Source organism: Rhinatrema bivittatum, unplaced genomic scaffold, assembly GCF_901001135.1.
Source record: "Rhinatrema bivittatum unplaced genomic scaffold, aRhiBiv1.1, whole genome shotgun sequence".
Classification (NCBI taxonomy): Eukaryota; Metazoa; Chordata; class Amphibia; order Gymnophiona; family Rhinatrematidae; genus Rhinatrema; species Rhinatrema bivittatum.
The window spans coordinates 68,267-93,520 of NW_021820830.1; the positions used below are offsets into that span (position 1 = coordinate 68,267).

Sequence of the window (25,254 nt, forward strand, 5' to 3'; positions counted from 1 at the left end):
CTCACCTTTTAACCATGCCGGTAATCGTTTTGCCATCCTTCCACCTTTCTTAATGTGTGGGATACATCTGGACTGTTTCTAGGATGGTATTTCTTAACAAAGTCCACACCTCTTGCACTCTTTTTACTTTTCTAGCTGCTGCTTTCAGTTTTTTTCTAACTATTTTTCTCATTTTATCAAAGTTTCCCTATTGAAAATTTAGCACTAGAGCAGTGGATTGCTTACTGTCCCCCTTCCAGTCATTAATTCAAATTTGATCACATTATGATCACTATTGCCAAGCGGCTCCACCACCATTACCTCTCTCACCAAATCCTGTGCTCCACTGAGAATTAGATCTAAAATTGCTTCCTCTCTCGTCGGTTCCGGAACCAATTGCTCCATAAAACTGTAATTTATTCGATCCAGGAACTTTATCTCTCTAGCATATGCCGATGTTACATTTACCCAGTCAATATTGGGGTAACTGAAATCTCCCATTATTACTGCACTACCAATTTGGTTAGCTTCCCTAATTTCTCTTAGCATTTCACTGCCCGTCTCACCATCTTGGCCAGGTGGATGGTAGCATACTCCTGTCACTATACTCTTCCCCAACACACATGGGATTTCTATCCATAAAGATTTGATTGTGCATTTAGTCTCCTGCAGGATCTTTATCCTGTTGGACTCTATGCCATCCCTGACATAACGCGCCACCCCGCCTCCCAGATGCTCCTCTCTGTCATTACGATATAATTTGTACCCCAGTATAGCACTGTCCCATTGGTTCCTTCCACCATGTCTCTGAGATGCCAATTAAGTCTATGTCATCATTCACTGCTATACATTCTAATTCTCCCATCTTACTACTTAGACTTCTGGCATTAGCATACAAACATTTCAAAGTTTGTTTTTTGTTTGTTTTTTCATTCTGCTTTTTAATTGATAGGGATAAATTGTAATCTTTTAGCTCAGGTGAGGTTTTTTTGTTTTTGTTTTTTTTATTTTATCTTTATGCAATTTTACATTTGTAAACAAGATAAACATCTTGAAAAAATACAGAGAAATTACAATACTTTAGAAAGAAATATACAATTTTCATGAAATAAATGTTTACATTCCTCTGTATAAAGTCCTCAAATATAGAGGGGACGGTTAAACTCAACCTATAGGAAACTTATTCCAAAACAAAAGAAAAAGGCTAGGTAGACAGAGAGATCTATATATCTATCAGGAACTTATAACTTCTACCCCGGGACTTGCTAGTATATCAGTATTTTTCCCAACTAAGAACTGTATCAGTTGGAATAGGTCAAAGAAAACATATTTTATTTTTAAATAATAAATAAATAAAAAATAAATAAAATAAATAAAAAATAAATAAAATAAATAAATAATAAATAAATAATAAATAATAAATAAATAAATAAAAAAAATCCAAGAAATAATTCACTCCTGTGATGAAGACATAATCTTAACAGCCATTCCTTATCATGTTCCAGTGCAAGTGTCACTAGTAGAGTAGATGGCGTCACCAGTTCTGTGTCTGAAGTCTCCAGAATACGCGAAATACTCAAAGATTGATTCTGTAGAGGCTCGCTAAGGTCCCAACCTCCATTTGCCCTCTGGGATTGGGAAGGTCAGGTGAATTTTTAATTACAGGCACTTGCCTACTTTTCTTATTATTGGAACCTCACTGTTGGGATGTCCTAATTCTAATGCATCATTAGTATCCTTTGAAGATACCTCTCTCCGAACCATGCGCTGCTGAGCGACTGTCAGCTTTCCCCTTTGTTCTAGTTTAAAAGCTGTTCTATTTCCTTTTTAAAGGTTAGCGCCAGCAGTCTGGTTCCACCCTGGTTAAGGTGGAGCCCATCCCTTCGGAAGAGACTCCCCCTTCCCCAAAAGGTTCCCCATTTCCTTACAAAACTGAATCTTTCTTCCTTGCACCATTGTCTCAACTACGCATTGAGATTCTGGAGCTCTGCCTGCCTCTAGGGACCTGCACTTGGAACAGGAAGCATTTCAGAGAATGCTACCCTGTAGGTTCTGGATTTCAGCATTCTACCTAAGAGCCTAAATTTGGCTTCCAGAACCTCCCTCCCACATTTTCCTATGCCATTGGTGCCCACATGAACTACAACAGCCGGCTCCTCCCCAGCACTGTCTAAAATCCTATCTAGGTGACACGTGAGATTTGCCACCTTCGCACCAGGTAGGCATGTTACCAGGCAATCCTCATGCCAACCAGCCACCCAGCTGTCTACATTCCTAATAATCGAATCACCAACTCTGACAACCTACCTAACCCTTCCCTCCTGGGCAGTAGCCCTGGGAGACAAATCCTCTGTGCGAGAGGACAATGCACCACCTGGAAAGCAGGTCCTTGCTACAGGATCCTTTCCTGCTGCACCAGGTTGATGCTCTCTGATCATGAGAACTTCTTCCTCCAAGGCAGCACCAGGGCTGCCAGTCTGAAGTTGGGACTTGGCTACTATGTCCCTGAAGGTCTCATCTATATACCTGTCTACCTCAGTTCCTCCAGGTCTGCACTCTAGGCTCCAGAGATCGGACTTGTTCTCCGAGAGACAGGAGTTCTTTGCATTGGATACACAATGCAGCTTCTCACCGGCGGGTAAAAACCATATATGTGACACTCAATGCAAAAGACTGGGAGCCCCCCCCCCCCCCTCTTGCTGCTGGACTGCTGCCTTCATCTCAAATATATTCAGTTCCTATTTAAGTTTTAGGTTGCTTTGGGAGTAGGAATGTGTCCACACAGGTTATAAAATATAGTGACAAGTTTGCATGTGCTTACAGAAACGTTTAATTGGGCACATGTGAGCAGTTTTGAAAGTTATCCTTTTAATATGCATAAAACCTGGTTTAAGTGTTTAAATCGCCTTTTTAAAATCAACTGGAAGCTCGTGCGTGCAAAATTACATGCGTACTTTTGTGTGCACTCTGAAGAGGCATTCTGGGACAGGAGGGATGGAGAAAACATTTATGCACACGCTTTTTATTTTCATACATATGTATGTCAGTAAGCATACTGGAGACGCCTGCAAACTTTTCATGTAAATGCATCTGTGGATACAAAGTACCCATAGTCTTTAACCCAATGCAGGCTGTTTGAAAACTACCCTCAAAGAGGGCAATTTTGAGAAACCTGCACAGATACAAGGTCCATGGGTACTTCCATACCTGTGGACCTAGAAACTATTGTCCAGAAATAAACTACCAGGATAGTTTCCCCTGTGTAAACTAGTTACAAGATCTGTGGATACAAATTACCTGCAGATGTTGCAGCTGTGGGTTGACTGCATGCATGAAAATATGCAGATTTGAATCTATGCATGTATTTTCCCTCCCTCCACCCCCTTCCCCTCAATAGCTCACTTTTGCTGTGGCTAAATCTAGTCACTTAGTAACTTTGAGCGTGTGGATTTGCACGCTTACTTTTGAAAAAAGAAAATATGTGCATAAATTTCGGGCCCCCCCCCCTTCCGAGAACGTCTATGTACTATAAGGTGAATTTTCAAAAGTTGTGCGCATAAAATAGCATATACGCAATGTTGAACATTTCCTCCTCTCCAATCCAAGGGGACATGTTCAATAATAACCAATTGGAGATCTTCAAAACATGGAACAACAATGGGGGCAACTATGGCCCCTGATATTGCTAATCTTTATGTTACAAATTTTAAAGAATATTTTTTATATCCTTCAAGTTGGTTTCATTATGGAAAAGCATGGCACAAATATAGTGACACTATTTTGGAAGCTCCCTTAGCACAGCATTGTATAGACGAGAAGCATGTCTTTGAAGATCTCCAGTGATTTTTTATTGAACATGTCCCCCCAGATTGGAAAGGAGGAAATTGACAAGAAATATTTAATAATAGCTTAATATTTAATATCTTTTTTTATATATCGTCATTAAGTAATTTACCATCATAATGGTTCACAAGAGGGCACATAAAATATTATTAGGTCATTACAAAAATACTAAAAACAGTTAAAGTGCCAAAATCTAAAAATCAATTACAAAGCTTCATTTAATATAACTAACTTCAAATATTATATTATATTCCTAGATTCTTCCATAAAATCTAAAATATCTAAAACATTAAAAACAGTAAAAAATTAAAAATTATAAGAAGAAGAATAAACAAATACTAATACAAGTCATAATCCTATTAATTTTCTTAGGAGCTAACGTGCGCAGCCTTTCATTTCTTATTTTCGTTCTCATTGCCAAATGCTTGTTTATAATGCCAGGTCTTTAACATACCTTTAAATAATTTGTAGTTTCTTTGAACTCTTAACTCTAATGGCATAGCATTCCATAACTTATGTCCTGCTAAGGACAGAGCTTGGTCTCTAACCTGCATCAGTCGTGCTGTTTTCATTGAAGGAACAGTTAATAAAGCCTGATTTGCAGATCTAAGATTTCTTTGCGGCACGTGCAGGCGAAGAGCGGTGTTAAGCCACTCTGCTTTATCATCATAGATGAGCTTCTGTATCAAACATAGGGGCAGATACAGTAAAAATGCGCGATTCAGTATTTTATTTTAATTAGGGCTGGCAGTAAAAAGAGGAGCTAGGGCCACTAGCACGTCCCTAGCACCTCTTTTTTGACAGGAGCAACAGCTGTCAGCGGGTTTGACAGCAGATGCTCAATTTTGCCGGCGTCGGTTCTTGAACCCGCTGACAGCCACGGGTTCGGAAACCAGACACCGGCAAAATTGAGCGTCCGGTTTTTGACCCGCGAGCCGAGGGCCTATTTCAAAAATTTTTTTTCTATTTTTTTTTACTTTTTTTAACTTTTGGGACCTCCAACTTAATATCGCCATGATATTAAGTCGGAGGATGCACAGAAAAGCAGTTTTTACTGCTTTTCTGTGCACTTTCCTGGTGCCAGGAGAAATTAGCGCCTACCTTTGGGTAGATGCTAATTTCTGAAAGTAAAACGTGTGGCTTGGCTGCACATTTTACTTTCTGTATCGCGCGGGAATACCTAATAGGGCCATCAACATGCATTTACATGTTGTGGGCGCTATTAGGTTCGGGGGGGGGGGTGGACGTGCGTTTTGGACGCGCTATTACCCCTTACTGAATATGGGGTAATAGCGCCCGATATTACCCCTTACTGAATAAGGGGTAATAGGCCCGATAGTGCTTTATATTTAATTCTTTGATCAATTGGTAACCAGTGAAGATCTGCCAGTGCAGCTGTGATACGATCCCTTTTTCTCTTCCCTGTCAATACTCTTGCCGCAGAATTCTGTAGTATTTGAAGCAGTCTCAATGAAGCATCAGATAGTCCCAATAACAAAGCATTGCAATAATCGGTACTTGCAAATATGAGTGTCTGTAATACTGTTCTAAAATTAGCAAATGTTAACAGAGGTTTCAGTTTTCTCAATATCATCAATATTTAATTGGAGGGAAGTTTTTTGGATTTTTAAATTAAAGGTGCTACATTCCATGGGTCTGAACAATGATATGGAGTGGTTTAGCATTGTATGACATAAGTGACGTGTATATGCCAATGATATAAGCCAGCTGTTTCTGACAGGAGCTAGAGCAGACCTGTTGGAAACTATGGCCTGGATTTTTTATCGGCACACAGCTTACTGAATTCTGCGGTAACAGGTGGGCGAAGCGGGGGGGGGGGGGGGGGGCGGGCATGCGAAAGCCAGCAGCGATCGCACCACCGCGGTGTCATCGCTGCCGGCTTTCGCAACCAATAGCGCCACCGTGAAAGGTGGCGCTATTGGGCGCGCTACTGGCAGCGATAATGGGTCTTACCTTATCGCCACCAGCGAAGTTACCGCCACCCCGATTCCTCCTCTTCTGGTCCCGACTCCGCCCCTATCCCTTTTCGCGTGCGATACCGATAGACAATGACCCCCTATGTGAGGCTAATGGTGGCAGCGGTAACTGCAACCATTAGCCATTGAGGTAACAAAGATACAAGTGGAAAGATAGTGGGCCATTAAACTGTTGATTCTTTAGGTGAGTGTTACTTGACAAAATATTTTTATATGTGCTTTTAGATGATATACATTTTTTTTTTATGTCTTACCAGAAAAAAAATATAGAAGATAATGGGCTAGAGAAGAAATTTCCTCCTGAAGCAGATCTAAGTCTTCAATACACGGCCAGTGAAAGGGAATTTATTTTAATATAAATCTTGTAGGACATTAAGAGACTCATTTTGAACATGGTTTTATAGGTTTTTTTTAACTATTTGATAAATGGAAAAAGCACGTTTTTTGGTGATGTATGAGAGAGACAGTGAATAAAGTGAAGTCACAATAATGGCCTATGATTATGATGAGAATGTCAGCACTTTTCTGAATCATACAGGGCTGTATTTGCAACTTGACAGTGGGGATAAGGTCTTGTGGTCTTTAAAAATATTTTTTAAATAACAAAAGGATATTTTATAAACCTCAACATATACACATAAACTAGGGTATGAAAATAAATTTACACATTTAAAAAAGGGGTGGGCCAGGGTACTCCAGGGAGGGGCCAACAATTACACATGTAAGTTGCTATTTTATAAGCAATTTATGCATGTAGATATAGCACTTTGCTCACATAAATTTACTCCTCCTCAATATCATGAATAAATGATAAAAAGTGAAAAAATGACTGCTTAGGTCTGGGTAAAATGGGGGAACTTCAGGATGAAGAGCCAGGAGGGCCTTCACGAGTTGCAGATTGACTGGGTGATTATTAGACTAATTGTTAAACTGGTTATTTCATTGCTGTGCATTTTTTAGAAAATCTCTCAAATTATGCATGTAAAAACCAATTTACCAGGGTAAATGTGTCTAAATAATGCAGTTAAAATCTATTCATATAATCCCTTTAAAATTGGAAGTAAATATTCAACCTCTGCTACTCAGCAGAACAGTTCCTAAATTATCCGGCTAAGAAGCACTGAATATTACCCTCTTAAGGTAAATTTTAAAATGCTGACGTGCATCAAAAAACAGATTTGCATGTGGCCAGGCCTCGCAATGCCGTGGGGATTTTTAAAAGCCCTCAGACACGCAAGTATCTCCTGGTACACGTCAAAGAGCCGGCAAAGAAAAAGGGGCGGCACGGGGTCGGGGTGGGTGCCGGCCAGAACAGCGTCATTAGGCTTAGAGACAAGCTAGGGTGAGAGAACACTGTTGAAATCTCATCTTTTTGTGACTTTCCTCACTCCAAATCATGTGAAATCTTCACTGATGTGTACTGTGCTGTTCATATGTCTCTGTCTCTCACATTTTGATGAATCTAGGCCGAGGACACATAGATTTCACTTAAATGTGCAATTGTCCACATATATTTCTCAAAGATTTACCAAAGCAAGTACACTCTCAAGACTAACTCTGGTCACATTTTTTTTCTCTTGCAGTAGATTGAGGGAGCTTACATCATAGGCACATCATCTTAACCATAATTTTAACCAAGGATGAAAATATTTCATAGAAAGAACCACTTCTTATTCTATTCCACTTTGGGGAAATTATCCCCACAACCTACTTTCTACCCACTAATCATATTTTCTTCTTGCATGCCAAAGACCGCAACTATTTGCAGATTACCTCCAGTTAAATAAAACTAAATTAAAAATTATGTATTATAGGAGTATAGGTTGTTAGAACATAATGAATTTTTTAATCAGTGTAGATTTTCCCATGGATAATTTACAGTACTTATTTTTCTTTTGATAAGAGAGAAAGAGTATAAAGTATGAAATTTCCAAACTAGGATTACATTTCTTCTACTCAGCTAAAAAATATAGCCTAGAGAGCAGAGTTCTAATAAGACAAAGAATCAGGTTTACGTGTTTATGTATTTATTTATTTACTTACTTACTTATGAGCTTTTATATACCGGCATTCGTAGGACACATTATGTCGGTTTACATGGGTAAACATGGGGCAATAAAAAATACAAAAAGCCCATGTCAAGTTGCTTGCACAATTTCAAAATGGTATATTTTTTATTTTAATTTTCTGCAACTTTAGGAAAGAAAAAAAAAAATCAACAGAAATGTGCAAATAAAACTGCTGAAAAAAACCTTGTGGGACTTGGTCAAAACTGTCAATTTAAGAATCAGGCAAAAGTCCCACAGTGCCTTTTGCCTAAGATTTTCAATCCAGGCTCCAGATAGTAGAGATGACTGAAGATATTATCTGTGGCTACTGTATATCCAAAGATGTTCTTTTGACACGAGTTTATTGCCTGGTAAGTAGTTGAGTTGTAGCAACAGACAAACAGGTGAGTGGATTTTTCAAACGTGGATATAACATAACCATGAAAGAGAATTCCCTGTTGTTCATCATACAAAGGAGATCATACTATCACTAATCTGTGCTATGTTTGATATGATCTAAAGCCTAAAAGATATAAATTAAACCAGTGAAATGTAGCTGTTGCCAAAAACAACTTTCTGCCTTAAGAGTTTGTCTGACTGTTATGTAAGCCTGTAATCTCTTCGCTATATTTGCCTCTGTCATCAAACCACTACATCTGCCTGTCCCCCCCCCCCCCGTCCCCCCCCCCCATTATCTGCCCAGTCAGTAGCATGCTTTCATGACAATATTCACAAAATACATCTTGAATTGTCCTCCAGAAACCTTCTAGTTGCTTCCTCTCCCATCTCTTTACCTTCTGGTACCCTGTCGTCTTTTACAAAAGTCATAGAAAAGGAAGCTGCTCATCTTCTCTTCCACTCCAAACTCACTACTACCTCCTGTGACTCTATTCCACATAATTCTTCAGCCCTATCTCCCTGTCTGTCATACCTTCCATCTCTCATATCCTCAGTCTATCACTTTCCATTGCAACTGTTCCTGCTGTCTTCAGATATGATCACTTTACACCCTACCTGCCCTGTTAACTATGGGGGTCATTTTCCAAAGCGATCGCACACGAAAAGAGACTTTTCGCGTGCAATCACTAAATGGGGCAGAGTCAGGGCAGCACCAAGACCAGAACAGGAGGAGTTGGGGCGGCACCGGGGCGGACGCCGCAAAGACATCGTGGTCAGTGAAAAGGTAAGAACCCTTTCTGATGCCAATTTCGTGCCCAATAGTGCCACCTTTTATGATGGTGCTATTGGATGCGATCGCTGCCGGCTTTCACAGGCCCACCCCCGCTTCGCCCCCTGCCCCCCTGTACCGCGCGATTCAAAGAGCCCAGCGATACTAGAGAATCCAGGCCTATATTTCCTAATAACATAAGAACATAAGAAATTGCCATGCTGGGTCAGAGCAAGGGTCCATCAAGCCCAGCATCCTGTTTCCAACAGAGGCCAAAAACCAGGCCACAAGAACCTGGCAATTACCCAAACACTAAGAAGATCCCATGCTACTGATGCAATTAATAACAGTGGCTATTTCCTAAGTAAACTTGATTAATAGCCGTTAATGGACTTCTCTAAGAACTTATTTTATTTTCCACAAATACTAATTGGAGAGCACCATAAAATGTCATTAAATAATTTATTTATTTATTTATTTATTTAAAGTCTCTTTTATACCGATGACCGTTCACACATCGCATCGGTTTACAATTAAACAGTAACAGATGGGCGGAAACCCTTACATATAACATTGTAATGAATTTTAGGGACAAACAGGCCTCAGAACTAATTGACTATTCACTTTGGGCCGGATTTTAAATGCCCTGCGCGCGTAAATCCGGCCGGATTTACACGCGCAGGGCCTTCGCACGCCGGCGCGCCTATTTTGCATAGGCCGCCGGCGCGCATAAAAGGGCGGGGAGGGGGCATGTCCGGGGGCGTGTCCGGGGTCAGGGGGCAGTTTGGGGCGGTGACTGTGGGCGTGGCGCCGGCCCGGGGGCGTGGTCGAGGCCTCCGGACCAGCCCCCGGGTCGTGTGCTGGCGCGCCAGCAGCCCGCTGGCGTGCGCAGATTTACGCCTGCTAAAAGCAGGCGTAAATCTGGCAACAAAGGTGGGGGGGTTTAGATAGGGCCGGGGGGGTGGGTTAGGTAGGGGAAGGAAGGGGAAGGTGGGGGGAGGGCGAAGGAAAGTTCCCTCCGAGGCCGCTCCAATTTCGGAGCGGCCTCGGAGGGAACAGGCAACGCGCGCCGGGCTCGGCGCGCACAGGTTGCACAAATGTGCACCCCCTTGCATGCGCCGACCCCGGATTTTATAAGATACGCGCGGCTACGCGCTTATCTTATAAAATCCAGTGTACTTTTGTTCGCGCCTGGTGTGCGAACAAAAGTACGCCCTCGCGCAAATTTATAAAATCCGGCCCTTTTATTTTTATTAAGGTTGCAATACTGGTCTTTACACCCAGACTACTTGAATATGCTGTATACTTCTGTTACTTTGACTTTCTTGAATCTCAATTTGTTATCAATCCACTCCAATCTGGCTTCTCTTTGTACCACTGACATGGCTCTTGCCAAAATTTCTAATGACCTCTTCATGGATAAGGCTAGACGCCACAGTGGCACTAGTGAGCACCATCTAAGATGGTAGCTTAAGTTTCTAGCTCCACAGAGTCTCGCTACTTTTATGCTGAACTGTGGTTTTTAAGCATTGCGATTTGAGGAGAATTCCACTGTTAACTCCTTGGGATCATATTCCAACTCAAAACCTGGCAAGAACGAGGCCACGTTTGCTCTCTCATCAGGCACCAAACGCACTAAACATAATCCTCTGAAACTGGAGAAGTCGGTGCTACCCAAGGCATCCTCGACCTCCAACCCAATTCTAACAGAACTATGCTCTCAAAGAAATGTTCTGACAGAACACAGAGATGACCTGTGCTAACAAATTAGATCTTACCAATCTAGTCAATAATGTGGCGGCTTTCCAACCTCATCTTGAAATGATGACAGAGGGTCGAGGTTTGTGAAGCGGTTCTTGTTGAACTCCGTGCTGCCACTGCTAATATGGTGGACCTGCGGTGTACTCTTGAAAATCTTTCCAATAGAAATAGAAGAAACAATCTTCACATTCTGGGTATACCAGAGGGACACAAATGGCTGGATATGTTCCCCTTTCTCCGACAATTAATACTGACTAGCTTGGGACTGTAGTTCGTCCCTCCATTGGAAATTGAGCGGGCACACTGAATTCCGTCTTGACCACTTCGCCAGGTGATATTAAAAATGTTAAGATAATCGCAAGCTCTTGTGATCTTTACAGCAGCAAAAGGGAAGGCACTGGTCTCATATAATGGAATGTGATTGCTGTTTGTGCCCAATTTGGCCCCTTCCAGCGCTCATTGCAAAAAAGGTATTTTTAGTGATGAGGCCTAAACTGAAGGATATTGGTGTATAATATGTTCTTCTGTACCTGGCTCGGGTGAGAATTACTCACCGTAACACCACTAAAATCTATGACACTCTCGATGCTTTTCGATCATATTTGGATGTTCTGACTCTGACAGAGATGTTCACTAGTTGAACATTCTCTTGGCGTGATCTTAACTAGTATGATGGCTTTTTCTCTTGCCACTGCAGGCTTCTTCATTGTCCTCCGAACAGTGACACTAGTTCCGATGTTTCTGGTTAAGTTGCATTGAACCGACTTCCAGCACTTGGCTACATCTTATTGTTTCTTGTGGATTCTCCTTATTTGCTCTTCTTACTTTATCATGTATAACTGATACTGCTATTTAAAAAAATTTTGTTCTTCTCTCACTTTTTTATGGCAGTTGAAGTTTTTAATCTTTTTCTGGTGGGAACGCGAGCTGCCTCTTTATGCATGCTTGACCATATTTATCCCCAGTCTTGGGGTTGATGGCGCAGTATGCTTTTTTTCCTGTGCCGTTTTGTTTTTTCTTTCTCAGGTTTGCTTTTCTCTTCCCTTTTTCCTTTTTGCGGCTCTGACTTTTCTGCTTGGTTGTCTGGATTGGATATTCTCGTGGATGTGTGTGAGCACTACTTTTTCTTTCTTTTAATTGGACAGACTCGCCATAGATGGATACCTCAATTTTCTTTTTCTTTTAATTCAAGTCTTTTTTTCTGCTGCCATGGCCACTGAATTAAAAATATTTTCCTTAAATATGAATGGTCTTAATCACTGTATCAAGTGTAAAGAAGTGCTTTCATATTTTAAGTCCTTACATCCTGATATTGTTTTTCTCCAGGAAACCCAACTGGATTCTGGTGAATCTTGTAAGCTGAAAAGAGACTGGGTGGGCCAAGTAGCCTTCACTGCTGCATCCTCTGAGGAGCTGTCATTTTGTTTCACAAAAGCTGCAGGCACAGATTCTCCATCAAGAGAGTGACACTGAGGGTAGACGGATTGCGGTGACTGCAAAAATTCATGTCTAATATTGCTTGTTAATGTATATGCTCCTAATTCTTATGCTTCTTTGTTTTTACAAGCTATTTCCTCTCTGCTTTGTATTCACGCTAACTGTCCTGTTATTTTAAGATGTGATTTTAATGGTATCTTCTCGTCCTAGTAGGTCTTCTCTTTCCAATACTGCTCTCCTGACTATGGTTTCCCAATATAGTTTGGTTGATCCATGGAGATTAATGCATCTGACAGATAAGGTTTTCTCATCACTCCTATTCTCTTATTGATTTTTATTTTTGTATCCAAATACCTTCTAAGCTCTATCATTCAAACTGGCATTTTCTCAATTCATATTTCGGATCATGCTGCTATTTCATTAGCTATCCGATTGGAAGTACCACCTTCTGCTTCTCCCAGTTGGAAACTGCAGAATTCTTGGAAAATCCTCTTTTTATACAACATTTAACTGGTTTAATATAAGAGTTTTTTGTGAATAATACTAAATGTGGCATATCACAGCAGGTAGTGTGGGAAGCCTTTAAGGTTACCATTCATGGAGAGATAATTAGTTATGCTACTCAAATACACAGGAAGCAGAAGGAAGAAATAGCATCGCTGGAGACTCAAACTGGGCGCTTAGAACATGTGTTCCAATAACTCTCTTCTCACCGCATTTTTCTTCACAAATCTACATATTATGATGAAAATAATAAATGTGGTAGATTAATTACTAATTATCTTAGGACATAAGGAATACAAGAGGATTGTTGCTATCAAATCACCTGCTGGGACCACTCTGTTTGAAGAACAAGATATTATGAAGCAATTTAAAGATGTCTATAATTCTTTGTACACTTCTACCTCTGGTAAAGATCTGTTAAATTCCCCCTTTACATTACCAGAATTTGCATGTGCCCTCTCTTTCTTGCAGGTGGGGAAAATTTCCAGACTAGATGGGTTTACTATTGAATTTTATAAAGCCTTCTCTACTGTCTTAATTCCCAGATTACACAATCTGTTTACGGAAATGCAACGGTCTGGTTCTGCTACAACTCATTTTAATAATACTAAGATAGTGGTCTTTCTTAAACCAAATCGGGACCCTTTATTGATCTCTAATTATAGGCCCATTTCTCTTTTAAATGTTGATTATAAAATATTTATTAAGTTATTGATCCTTCGTCTCAAACCTTTTATGACAACATTGATTCATCTCCCCCGATCTGGTTTTCTGAAAGGCCTGCTATATTACTGACAATGCTCATTTGTTTCACAATATTAGCCAGATAAATAGCTCCTGCCCAGAACACCCTGGCCCACTCCTCTCTTATCTGGCTGTTTAGCCAGATAAACAGCCAGTTAAGTGGAGGCCGCTGAGTTAAGCTGAATATATAGACATCACCACTTACCCAGTTAAATTGGAACTTAACCAGATAAGAGGCACTGAATATTGACCTTGTCGTGTCTTTCTATATAATATCATTGAAATGTACCATTTCCTTTCTGAACATACTACCAAAACTTTAATTCACGTGTCACCTCTCACTTGGCCTACCGTAATCTGCTCCTCAGTGATCTGCCACTGAACCATCTTTCTCCACTATAGTTTATTCAAAATTCAGCTGTGAGTCTTCTCTTCCTCCATCACTGTTATGACCTTGTTAACCCTCTCCTCACAGATCTACATTGGATATTTTCCTCTATGTTCCTCCTTATGACCTTCACTTGTTAGGCAAACTGCCCCTATCTGTGCCCTTCTCCTCCATTCCTAATTGTAGATTATGTGCTTTTAATCTTGTGGCACCATGTGCTTGGAATGGCCTTCTTGACTTATTCTGCCTCTGGCCATATTCAAATCCCACTTAAACACCCATCATTTTTAGATTGTTTTTAAATTCAAAAACTCTGACCCTTCTTGATCTTGATCCTCTCACATTAAATATGTTTTTGCTATAATACTTAGGTGATTACTATAAATTCTAGGGTTGATTTCAAAACTGCGCTCACGCGTCCATGTGCACACTGTTCCCGGCATGCACACATGGACACGCTGATTTCATAACATGCGTGTGTCGCCATGCACATGTTCTAAAATCCTAGGCCCATACGCCCCACTCGCGCACATGTGGGGGGGTGGATTTTTCTAAATACGCGCGATGACTTGATCAGGCTTTTTCCCAGTTCCCTTCCCTATACCCCTTCATTCTCTGCCTCCCTTTCCCCCCTCTCCTCTCCTCTTCGACCCCAAAAACCCCTTTCCCTACCATTTTTTTTTATTTCGGAACTTACTTCATCTGAATAGATGAAGTATGTTGACTGCCAGCACGGGCTTCCCTGAGACAGCCAAAATGGCGCTGTCCCAGTCAGCTGCCAGCCTGCCCCTTTTCTAAACCCCGACTCTTCCACGCGTATCAGCAGATATGCAGGGCCGAGCCATTTAGAAAATGCGTTCAGCCCAGCCACGTGCGTATCTGCTGGGATTTGTGCTTAGGGAGGAGGGGGTAAAATTAGCCCGTATTTGTCTTGTCTATGTGTCTCAACTAGATGGTAGAGACATGTAGTACATTTAGTAATGCTATAAAATTAAGTACTAAGGCCAGTAATTGATCTATTTTATAGTATCACTAAGCTGGGGACAACTACCAGCTATTACTTCACACTCACAAGACATATCAAAAGATCATACCTATTTGGTATGAACTATACAAATCATGATAAATAAACAATATTGAACATCACTGTACTACCTCCCAGGACCCCTTTATGCCAACTAGTCATACACAGACCAAATGGCTGCTGGGGTCAGGCAAGTAAATCTACTCTTCTCCACACCCAATTAACATTTAGAATACCGGCAGCCCTGCTGAGGAGCCCGGATCTTCACTCCTGCTATTTACATAAAAGCAGGCAGTTCTACAAAAGAGAGGAAAAGGAGAAAGACAAACTGAAGAAGCCTCACAAGATACAGTGAAGGGAAGCAGAAAGACAGACAAAGGAATACAAAAGGGAGATACAGGAAGACAGACAGAGATACAAATAGGTAATACACAGAGCAATGAGACACAGATAGGAGAATGAAGAGAAACATGCACAGAAGTATACTATACATTCACCAGGAAATCTGCCACCAATTCATACAACAGAATCTGTCCAGATCTGCCTGTCCACTAGGAATCTCCACTGGATTCAGTAAAATCTTAATCCCAGAAAAGGGTCATTTGTATAGCCCCCCTATTCTGCAAAATTCAGAGGTATTCAAAAATAATTCACCAGATTCAATCAACAGGAAACAGAGTTGAACATTACACAAGCCAGTCCATTAGCTTATTTGAACCTTAATTAAAAAAATATTACATTCTGAGTATCCCCAGAAATTTGGCCAATCCAGGAACTATGTAGAAGGTGAAATTTATACTTACCAGATAATTTCCTTTCCTTTAGTCCTAGCAGACCAATCCACACCTACAGGATACCCCTGCTTGCCAGTAGGTGGAGGGAGAAAACCTTTTCCAAGTTCTTTTTTTTTTCTGCTTACATAACTCACGTTATATATCCTGAGATAGCTGGGAGGTCCTTCAGTATCCTTTTGACCTAGTTCATTAGGTTGATGTTCTGTATTTTTTACCCCCCCCCCCCCCCCTTTCAGGAGGGTACTTGAACTAGTCTGCTAGGACTAAAGGAAAGGAAATTATCTGGTAAGTATACATTTCACATTCCTTTTCACCTTGAAGACCAGACCACACCTGCGGGATGTACCTGAGCAGTAATTAATTCAGGTGGGCTGAGGCCTTAGAAGCTTCCAACACTAACCTCTTCTACCTGCAGGTCTAATCTGTAATGGTTTGCGAAAGTACCCCAGGAAGACCATTGCTGCCCTACTCTCCACCAGGTTCATGAGCTCTAGTAGAGTGGACACACAAAGCCCTCAGGACTTGCTTTCCCTGCGCAATATATGCTGCCACTATTGCTTACAATTGAGGGCTTATAAACTGCCTGGCCCCTTCTTTGGCCCATCAACAGGACAAACAATCTTTCTGTCTTCTTGAATTCATTAGTGATCTTTAAGTACTGTAGCAGCATCCTTCGGACATCTAGCAGGTGAGGGCTGGCCCCTGCGTCCCGTCCCTTCACCCCCCCCCCCCCCCCCCCATCCTCATCAGAGCTGGTAAAACAATCTCCTGATTTGCATGAAATTCTGAAACCACCTTAGGTAAGAAGGATGAGACAGGATTAATAACTATTCTGTCCTTGTGAAAGCACAGTTGCTTACATTAACAGGTATTTTCCTAGGGCAGCAGGATGTTAGTCCTCACATGTGGGTGACATCATCCAATGGAGTCCGGCAGGGAAACAAACCAGAAGGAGAACCCAACTCCATAGGGTGGCGGGCGGGATTCCTGAGGAGAACACCTGCTATAGTTAAGCAACTGCACTTTCTCCTAGGACAAGCAGGATGTTAGTCCTCACATGTAGGTGAATACCAAGCTCTAGGCAGTCTCTGTGAACAGTGAGACCAACAAGTGTCAAACAAAGTGCCAACAGGTACAACATAACTGTGGCTTTGTTGGTCAGCAGGAAACTGCCTGGCTCCCACCAGGGCTTAAGGTAGGAAGAGTTGGGTTCACATCTGGAACAGATTGCGCAGGACGGATTGACCAAAGGTACTGACCTGACGCCCATCCTTGTCCAAGCAGTAGTGAGCCGCAAACGTGTGAAGAGAACTTCACATTGCAGCCCGGCAAATGTCAATGCCGGGGACTGCTCGCATATGAGCCACTGACGTCACCATGGCCTGCACAGAGTGAGCTTTAACTCTGCTGGCCAGCAGAAGGCCTGCTTGCGCATAGAAGAAGGCAATGCAATCCGCCACCCAGTTGGACAGTTTGTTTACCCACCGCCACACCCAGCCTATTGATATTGAAGAACACAAAGAGTTGAGTGGACTATCTGTGACCGGCTGTGCAATCTACATAGAAAGCCAAGGCCCTCTTGCAATCCAAAGTATAAAAAGCCCGTTCCCTAGGTGGGAATGAGGCCTAGGAAAGAAGGAGGGTAAAACGATGGACTGATTAAGGTGGAAGGCAGTCACAACCTTAGGCAGGAACTTAGGGTTCGTACACAAGACTACACAATCGTGAAAGAAACTCAAGTATGGCGGGTACGTAATAACCAAGGAATAACTTTCCAGGTGAGGGTCGCAGGAATGCAGTGGTTCAAAGGGAGGACACCCGAGTCATGCCAGGACAATGCTGAGGTCGCAACAGGAGGCCAAAGAGGAGGCTTCAACTGGCGCAGGCCCCCTCATAAAGCGACCTATTAAAGGCTGCATCGATATGGGTGTGCCAGCGACACCTCAATGGTACGCACTGAAAGCGCTAAAATGAACCCTGACTGAGCTGGTTTGAAGCCCAGACTCGGAAAGGTGCCACAAGTAGACCAACAGCTGGGGAAGGGGGCATGTGAATGGATCCAAGCCATGCCCACACACCAGACGGAGAATCTTCTCCACTTTAAACTGTAGGACTTCCTGGTGGAAGATTTACTAGAAGCCATCAGCACCTGAGAGTCACTGTCCAAGAGGGCCAAGGGCTGAAGGACTAAGCGCTCAACATCCAAGCTGTTAGGACCTATGCCCGGAGGTTCGGATGGCGCAGGGTGCCCCGGTTTGCGTGATCAGATCAAGTGCAGTCCCCAGTCGGATGATCCCTCTGTCCTGTTGAAGCTTCAGCAGGGTCCTCAAGAGGAGCGGGAGAGGAGGGCACGCATAGAGCAGACCTCTCCCCCAGTGGAGGGAGAAGGCATCGCAGGCCAGATGTCCATCCCCTGACCTCAGGGAGTAGAAACTGCTCACCTTGTGATTGTGCAGGAAGGTGAAGAGGTCCACATCTGGTATACCCCACCAAAAAAACAGTTTGGCCGCTACCTCCGGATTGAGAGACCATTCAATCATGTGGCTAAAAGGAGTGACTCAGCCGATCCACCAGCACGTTCAGAGTCCCTGGCAGATATGTCGCAAGCAACGACATCCCCTGCAACAGGGCCCAGGTCCTCACCTGCACCACCTCATGACAGAGAAGGAATGAGCTCGTGCCTCCCTGTTTGTTGATATACTATATTGCCACCTGGTTGTCCGTCTGGATCAGGATTTCTTTTCTGTGACAATTGGTCTCTGAACACCCATAAGGTGTAACGGATCGCCCGAAGCTACAGAAAGTTTATTTGACAGAGAACTTCATAAGTGGTCCAGAGACCCTGCATGTGGATGCTGTCCACATGGGCTCCCCAGCCCTGAGGAGAGGCATCAGTAGGGAGGATCACTTGAGGCGGAGCAGTTTGGAAGAGAATCCCCCACTCAAAATTGGAGAGGTTTTCCCACAGGACAGAGAAGCCTGCAAAGATTCCATGACTGCAACGCAAGTCTCAAGGTCCTGAGAGGCCTGTCCCCACTGTGATCGCAACATCCACTGATCCCTCTACATGCACAAATGGGCAAGAGGGGCAACACGGATGGAAGCCGCCAATTGGCCCAACAGACAGAACAGAAGGCGGGCAGTCACTTGCCAGCTGCTGCGGACTAAGGCCACTAGCAAGGTGAGGGCAAGAGCCTTATCGCGGGGCAAAAATGCTTTTGCCTGTATCATGTCTAGCCTGGCGCCTATGAAGTCCAACTGAGAAGATGGGCAGAGGTGAGACTTTGGGTAGTTGTTCACGAATTCCAAGGCTTGGAGGGTCTACACTGTCAGGGCTAAAGCACTCAGTGCCCCTGTGCGGGAATCACTCTTGATTAACCAGTCATCTAGGTACGGGAAAACATACACTGCATGATGCCTGAGATACGTAGCCACCACTGCCAGGCATTTGGTGAAGATGCCAGGGGCTGAGGCCAACCCAAAAGGCAGCACCTTGTACCGATAGTCAGTCTTCCCCACCATGAAGCAGAAGTATTTTCTGTAACTGGAGAAAATGGCTATTCTTTGAGTTCGAGGGAGCAGAGCCAATCTCCTCTTTTGAGGAAGGGAATCAGTGTATCCAGAGAGACCATCTTGAACTTTTCTCTTGAGAAAAACTTGTTCAATGCCCTCAGGTCGAGGATGGGAGTGTAAGCTGCCAATCCTTTTCGGAATTAGGAAATACCTCGATTAGAATCCTCGGCCCTGCTAAGGGCGAGAAACCGGCTCTACTGCGCCTGTTGTGAGAAGGGCAGAAGTTTCTGTTTGAAGTATGACCTGCTGGGCAGACAAACCCCACGATGGACATGGGGAGAGATCCCTGGGAGCTGTCTGAAGTTCAGAAGGTACCCCTGATGGATTATTGTAAGGACCCATCAGTCCGAAGTGACATCCTCCCAGGATTGGCGAAGCCAAATGAGCCTGCCTTCTGTAGAGGATCTGGCGTCAAGGGTGCACGCGACTGACTTGTGCTTCCCCACCACCAGTCAAAAGCCAGATGCTGGGGCACCAACAGGGGTCTGGGTGCTCGCTGCTGGCGAGGGCAGCCCCTGGAGCTAGTGCTCGGGAGGCTGGAGGATAATAATTCCTCTGCCTATAAAAGGGCTTATGGGATCCTGGCCTGGAAAACTTCCTGGCCGAAGAAGGGGCATTGGAAGTGCTAGCGGAAAGCTGTTGAAGGGTAACATGGTGGTCCTTTAATTGCGCTACTGCATCCTGGACCTTATCCCCAACGAGGTTGTCACCTGCACAGGGGAGGTCAGCTAGCTTCACCTGTACCTCTGGGCGGAGATCAGAAGCTCTGAGCCAGGCCATCCTACAGGCACCAATGTCCACTGTAGCTATGTGGGTCACCATTTCAAAGACACGTAGGTGGATCTCACCTCATCTTTGCCTGTCTCTAAACCCAGCAGGACTATATCCGAGAGCGCCTCCTGTTGCTGTTGAGGCATGCTCTCTGCGAGGTCCTGGACCCGCTTCCAGAGGTTCCTGTGGTACAGGGTCATGTACAGCTGGTAGGCAGCAATACGGGTGACCAGCATAGCGCCCTGGATATATAAAATTAGTGACATAAGCAAAAAAAAAAAAAAGTGGGAAAAATTCTCTGCCTCAACCTACTGACAAGAAGGGGAATCCCGCAGGTGTGGACTGGTCTGCAGGACGAAAAGGAATTGGAGCTTATTTGGATAACATTTCATATTCATTAACAATCATTTATAGAACACAATGAGCTTGACTAAAGCTAACAGTAACCAGATGGGATAGTAAAAACATACATGACTCAACCATGTCACAAGAATGCAGCATCCCAAGTTCTTATTGCACTTCTTAACTTAACCAGAATAGAAATGTGGTTTAATTTATCTTGAATGATGTCTGCAAAGAATTTTAAATCAAGCAGACATAGTGTCAATTAATGTACAGTACCATTGTACTACTGGTTACTAACCAAAACAAACCTCAGTCTCTTTCAACCAGTATGCTTAGTAAGGGATCCCTATAAAAAACACTACTATTACTTATTATTTCCATAGCACTACAAGACATACATGAAATTTGTTTTATTGCAAATAAAGTTATTTTTATTTTACAAAAAAAAAAAAGAAGAAGAAGAAACCCATTGGGAAAATATTGCTTTATAATCACACTGCACAGGGAGATAGTATCAGCACTTTTAGTTGTTTCAGATCTAGATACAATTCTGGGGTTTCAGACATATTATGCATGTTTATTAAAGATGGTTAGTATCTAGGGAACATCATTTTGGGAGTTTGTTACTCACTGGTTTCTTTGATGTTCGCTATATATTTGGTAATGGAGCAATTGGTTCAGGAACCAACAAGAGAGGGAGCTATTTTAGATTTAATTCTTAGTGGAACGCAGATTTGGAGAGAGAGGTAACGGTGGTGGGGCCACTTGGCAATAGTGATCATAACATGATCAAATTTAAACTAATAACTGGAAGGGGGAATATAAGTAAATCTACAGCTCTAACACTAAACTTTCAAAAGGGAAACTTTGATAAAATGAGGAAAATAGTTAGAAAAAAATTGAAAGGTGCAGCTGCAAAGGTTAAAAGTGTTCAAAAGGCATGGACATTGTTTAAAAATAAGAGAAATTTAAGAATAAAGAGAAGCAGACGCGCTCCCCAGGCATCCCTCAGAGCGCTGCGAACCCACCGACAACTCCAGCGGGCACCCGGGGCCCACAAGGTCAGCGGGAGCCGGGAAGGAAGCAGCAGAACACCCCGACGAACACCGGTGCGGCCCTGCCTCCACGGCGAGGAGGCCCGCCCCGGTGACATCATCAGGAGATGCCGGACACCCTACAGAAGCAGGCACTCTGCCCAGGCGTCGCACGACAAAGAGGCGCTCCCCTTTGTGCATGCTTTAGTGCACACCCACAAACCCAGAAAATTTGCTGCTGCACTCCACAAGAAATGGCAAATGCTCAAACCCCTGACTACATCCACCTCAAGACCCACAGAAAGGACCAAAACCTGGATAACCCACAGAAGGAAACAAGAAGAAAAACAAAGAAAGATTGTGAGTACCAACACACAAACATCACTCACATCAACACTAAGACCTAAGCAATTACATAGCAATATCATTCCTACTATTCAACGCACAATCCATAATAAAGAAAATACCCATCATCACTGACCTACTCGACGATTACAAACCAGACTTCATAGCCATCATGGAAACATGGATAAAGAACACCGACCCAGTCCTAATCAACCAAATCAATAACCCTAACTAAAGAACATTTTCAATCCCCAGACCAAACAAGAAAGGAGGTCTAATGCTAATCATGAAAAAAAAAACCCTACAGATGAAATTACTCCCAACTAACACCCACTCACCACTGGAAATTGCACTATTTGACTCACCAAAACTAAAATCTGCCTTTTATACTGTCCCCCAAATTCACTAGATCGGAACTGCTCACCACTGATAGAATTCTTCTTGACCAAACTATTAACAAACCCATCATCATCTTAGGAGACTTTAACATACACACAGACTCCATCCCCCACTCCCCCACATGTGCCTCAATAACAGACGCTCTCTCAACCCTAGGCCTAAGTCATATCATCAAAGGCCCAACACACAAAGCAGGTCACACACTGGACATCGTCTTCATCAATACTGAAATAAGGGCTAATTACCACACAAATATCACTAATATCCCCTGGTCGGACCACTCTCTAGTCCACTCTAATCTGACCTCCAACTGTAAATTTACAACAGAAAAAAGCCCACCTAGATCCTTCTCCTACCGGCCACCCTTTAACATCGAGACACTTCAAGATAATCTACAAACAGAACTAACAAACACAGACCTATCTAACGCAGAAAACGCCACTTCCTCCTGGCTCACCATCACTAAAACAATAGCAGACAAGATAAACCCCACGATAAAGAAAACAATAAAAAACCCAAAACACCAGAACCAATGGTACAACAAAAACATCAGATCAGCCAAACATGAACTCCAAAAAAAAAGAGAAAACCTGGCGGAACAACAAAACAACCACACTACTTAACGCCTACCGATCACACTTAGCATACTACAAAAAACGTATCCACGACGCAAAAAAAGACTTCTACTCAAACAAAACAAACAAATTCCAACATAACCCAATAATGCTTTTCAATATCGTACAAAGCCTAACCAAATCCTCCAATGACCAGATATCACAAACCTCCAAGATTACAAGCAATGATTTTGCAGTTTTCTTTAATGAAAAAAATCAAAAACCTCATAAATAACAACCTCAACAACACGCAAGACCCGAAAATATAAATTAATCAAACACCAAGCTGCCCAACTTTGATTCAGCATCATCACTGGAAATCCAAACCATCATCAAAAAAATGAACCCAGCTAAGCACCCTATCGATAGCATACCCATACCAACGATCAAAGCCATCGTACCATCAATAACCAAAATGATAACCGACATCGTGAACCTCTCCCTCACAAAAGGAAACTACCCTGACTGCCTAAAATCAGCAATTATCAAACCCATACTAAAAAAGACCAACCTTGATCCAGAAAACCCACTAAACTACCGACTCATATCAAACCTACCATTCATTGCCAAAATTATTGAAAAAATCGTCCACTCCCAACTCAGCGACCACCTGGAAAGGAACAACATCCTACTCCCCATGCAATTTGGCTTCAGGAAACACCTGAACACTGAGTCACTACTCCTATCTTTAAACAACACCATGCTCAAAGGCTTTGAAAATGGCCACAGCTACCTTCTAGCCCTACTAGACCTATCAGCAGCTTTCGACACGGTAAACCACTCAATAATGATTGGCCGTCTCTCCAAAATTGGTGCAAATGAAAAAAACCCTACAATGGTTCTCATCCTATCTATCACAAAGAACTTACCAGGTGTCAATTAACGACACCCTTTCAAAGAAAATAAATCTTGACACCAGAGTTCCCCATCCCTCCGCTCTATCTGAGACACTCTTCAACATTTATCTTCCCCCGATATGCCACTTCCTCTCAAACCTTAATCTGACCCACTTCATATATGCGGATGATAATCAAATACTATTCCCAATACACAACAATCTGGAAGATACCTACAAAAAAAAGCCACTTACCTCACTAAAATAAAGCAACTACTAACCAACATGAAACGCATCCTAAACATCGATAAGACAGAAATAATCACGCTGGATAGAAAGAACAACTCTCCTCACCTACCACCACTCAACATAATGAACCAAAAGGCGGCAATCTCCCCAGTTACTCATGCCCGCAACCTAGGCGTCATAATTGACAACGAACTATCGTTCAAGAACCAAATTACTGCTAAAATCAAGGACGGATATCACAAACTCCTAACCCTATGACGGCTAAAACCTTTCCTTTCCCCCAACGACTTCATAACACTCCTTCAACTACTCATCTTCTCCAACCTGGACTACTGCAACTCCCTGCTATTCAACTTACCTCTCACCACCATCCGACCACTCCAAATCCTTCAAAATACAGCCGCCAGAATATTCACAGGAACTAAAAAACATGATCACATTACTCCAACACTTATATCACTACACTTGCTCCCAATAAAATTCAGGATAGGCTACAAAATACTATCCATATTACACAAAATAATATACGAAAAACAAACTGGCTAAGTACAGCTATAAAACTCCACTCACCAAACCGAAACCTCCGCTCAACTAACAAAGGTCTATTAAAAATTCCACCTGCTCATTCTCGGAAGAGGGGGAGGAGGAATAGCCTAGTGGTTAGAGCAGTGGACTATGAACCAGGAGACCAAGGTTCAAGTCCTGCTGTCGCTCCTTGTGACCTTGGGCAAGTCACTTTACCCTACATTGCCTCAGGTACAAAAACTTAGAGAAATACCTACAGTACCTGAATGTAAACCGGTGTGATATCTCAATTGAGATGAATGTTGGTATATAAAAATAATTAATAAATAAATATCCCTAGGAAGTCCCAAACTCTGGAACTCCCTCCCACCCAAACTTAGAACACAGCAAAATTTAAAAACCTTTAAAAAAAGAACTAAAAACTTGGATGTTTACTCAAAACACCCAATGACTCTCTGTTATTACTTCCCTCCCTTCCAGCCCAATGTAAACATGTGGAACTAATGCAAGCACATAATATAACCTGTACAGTTTGACATCCGAACTACATTTATAACGCCTACATTAACTATGTTAACAATCGCATGAATCTTCAAAACTCTGTTAAACATCAACATTTTGTAAACAGTTATGATGGCAAAAACCAAATGACGGTATATAAAACTCAATAAATAAATAAATAAATGAATGAATGAATGAATGAATGAAAATACTTTCCTAGAGGTGCAGTCCAGATGTATTCCACGCATTAAGAAAGGTGGAAGGAAGGCAAAATGATTACTGTCATGGTTAAAAGGTGAGGTGAAAGAGGCTATTTGTTAACCCCAATATTTAAAAAGGGAAGATAAGGTCATTTCAGAAAGACTAAATGAAAGAC

At 42.5% G+C, this 25,254-nt stretch overlaps 1 protein-coding gene across 1 annotated transcript in view; it reads right to left on the reverse strand.

Annotated features, from left to right (window-relative positions):
* Positions 1–25,254, reverse strand: part of LOC115082187 (D-ribitol-5-phosphate cytidylyltransferase-like) — a gene marked incomplete at its 5' end in the record, with an annotated part of 112,362 nt that overhangs the window by 19,356 nt on the left and 67,752 nt on the right. The window lies entirely within an intron of this gene.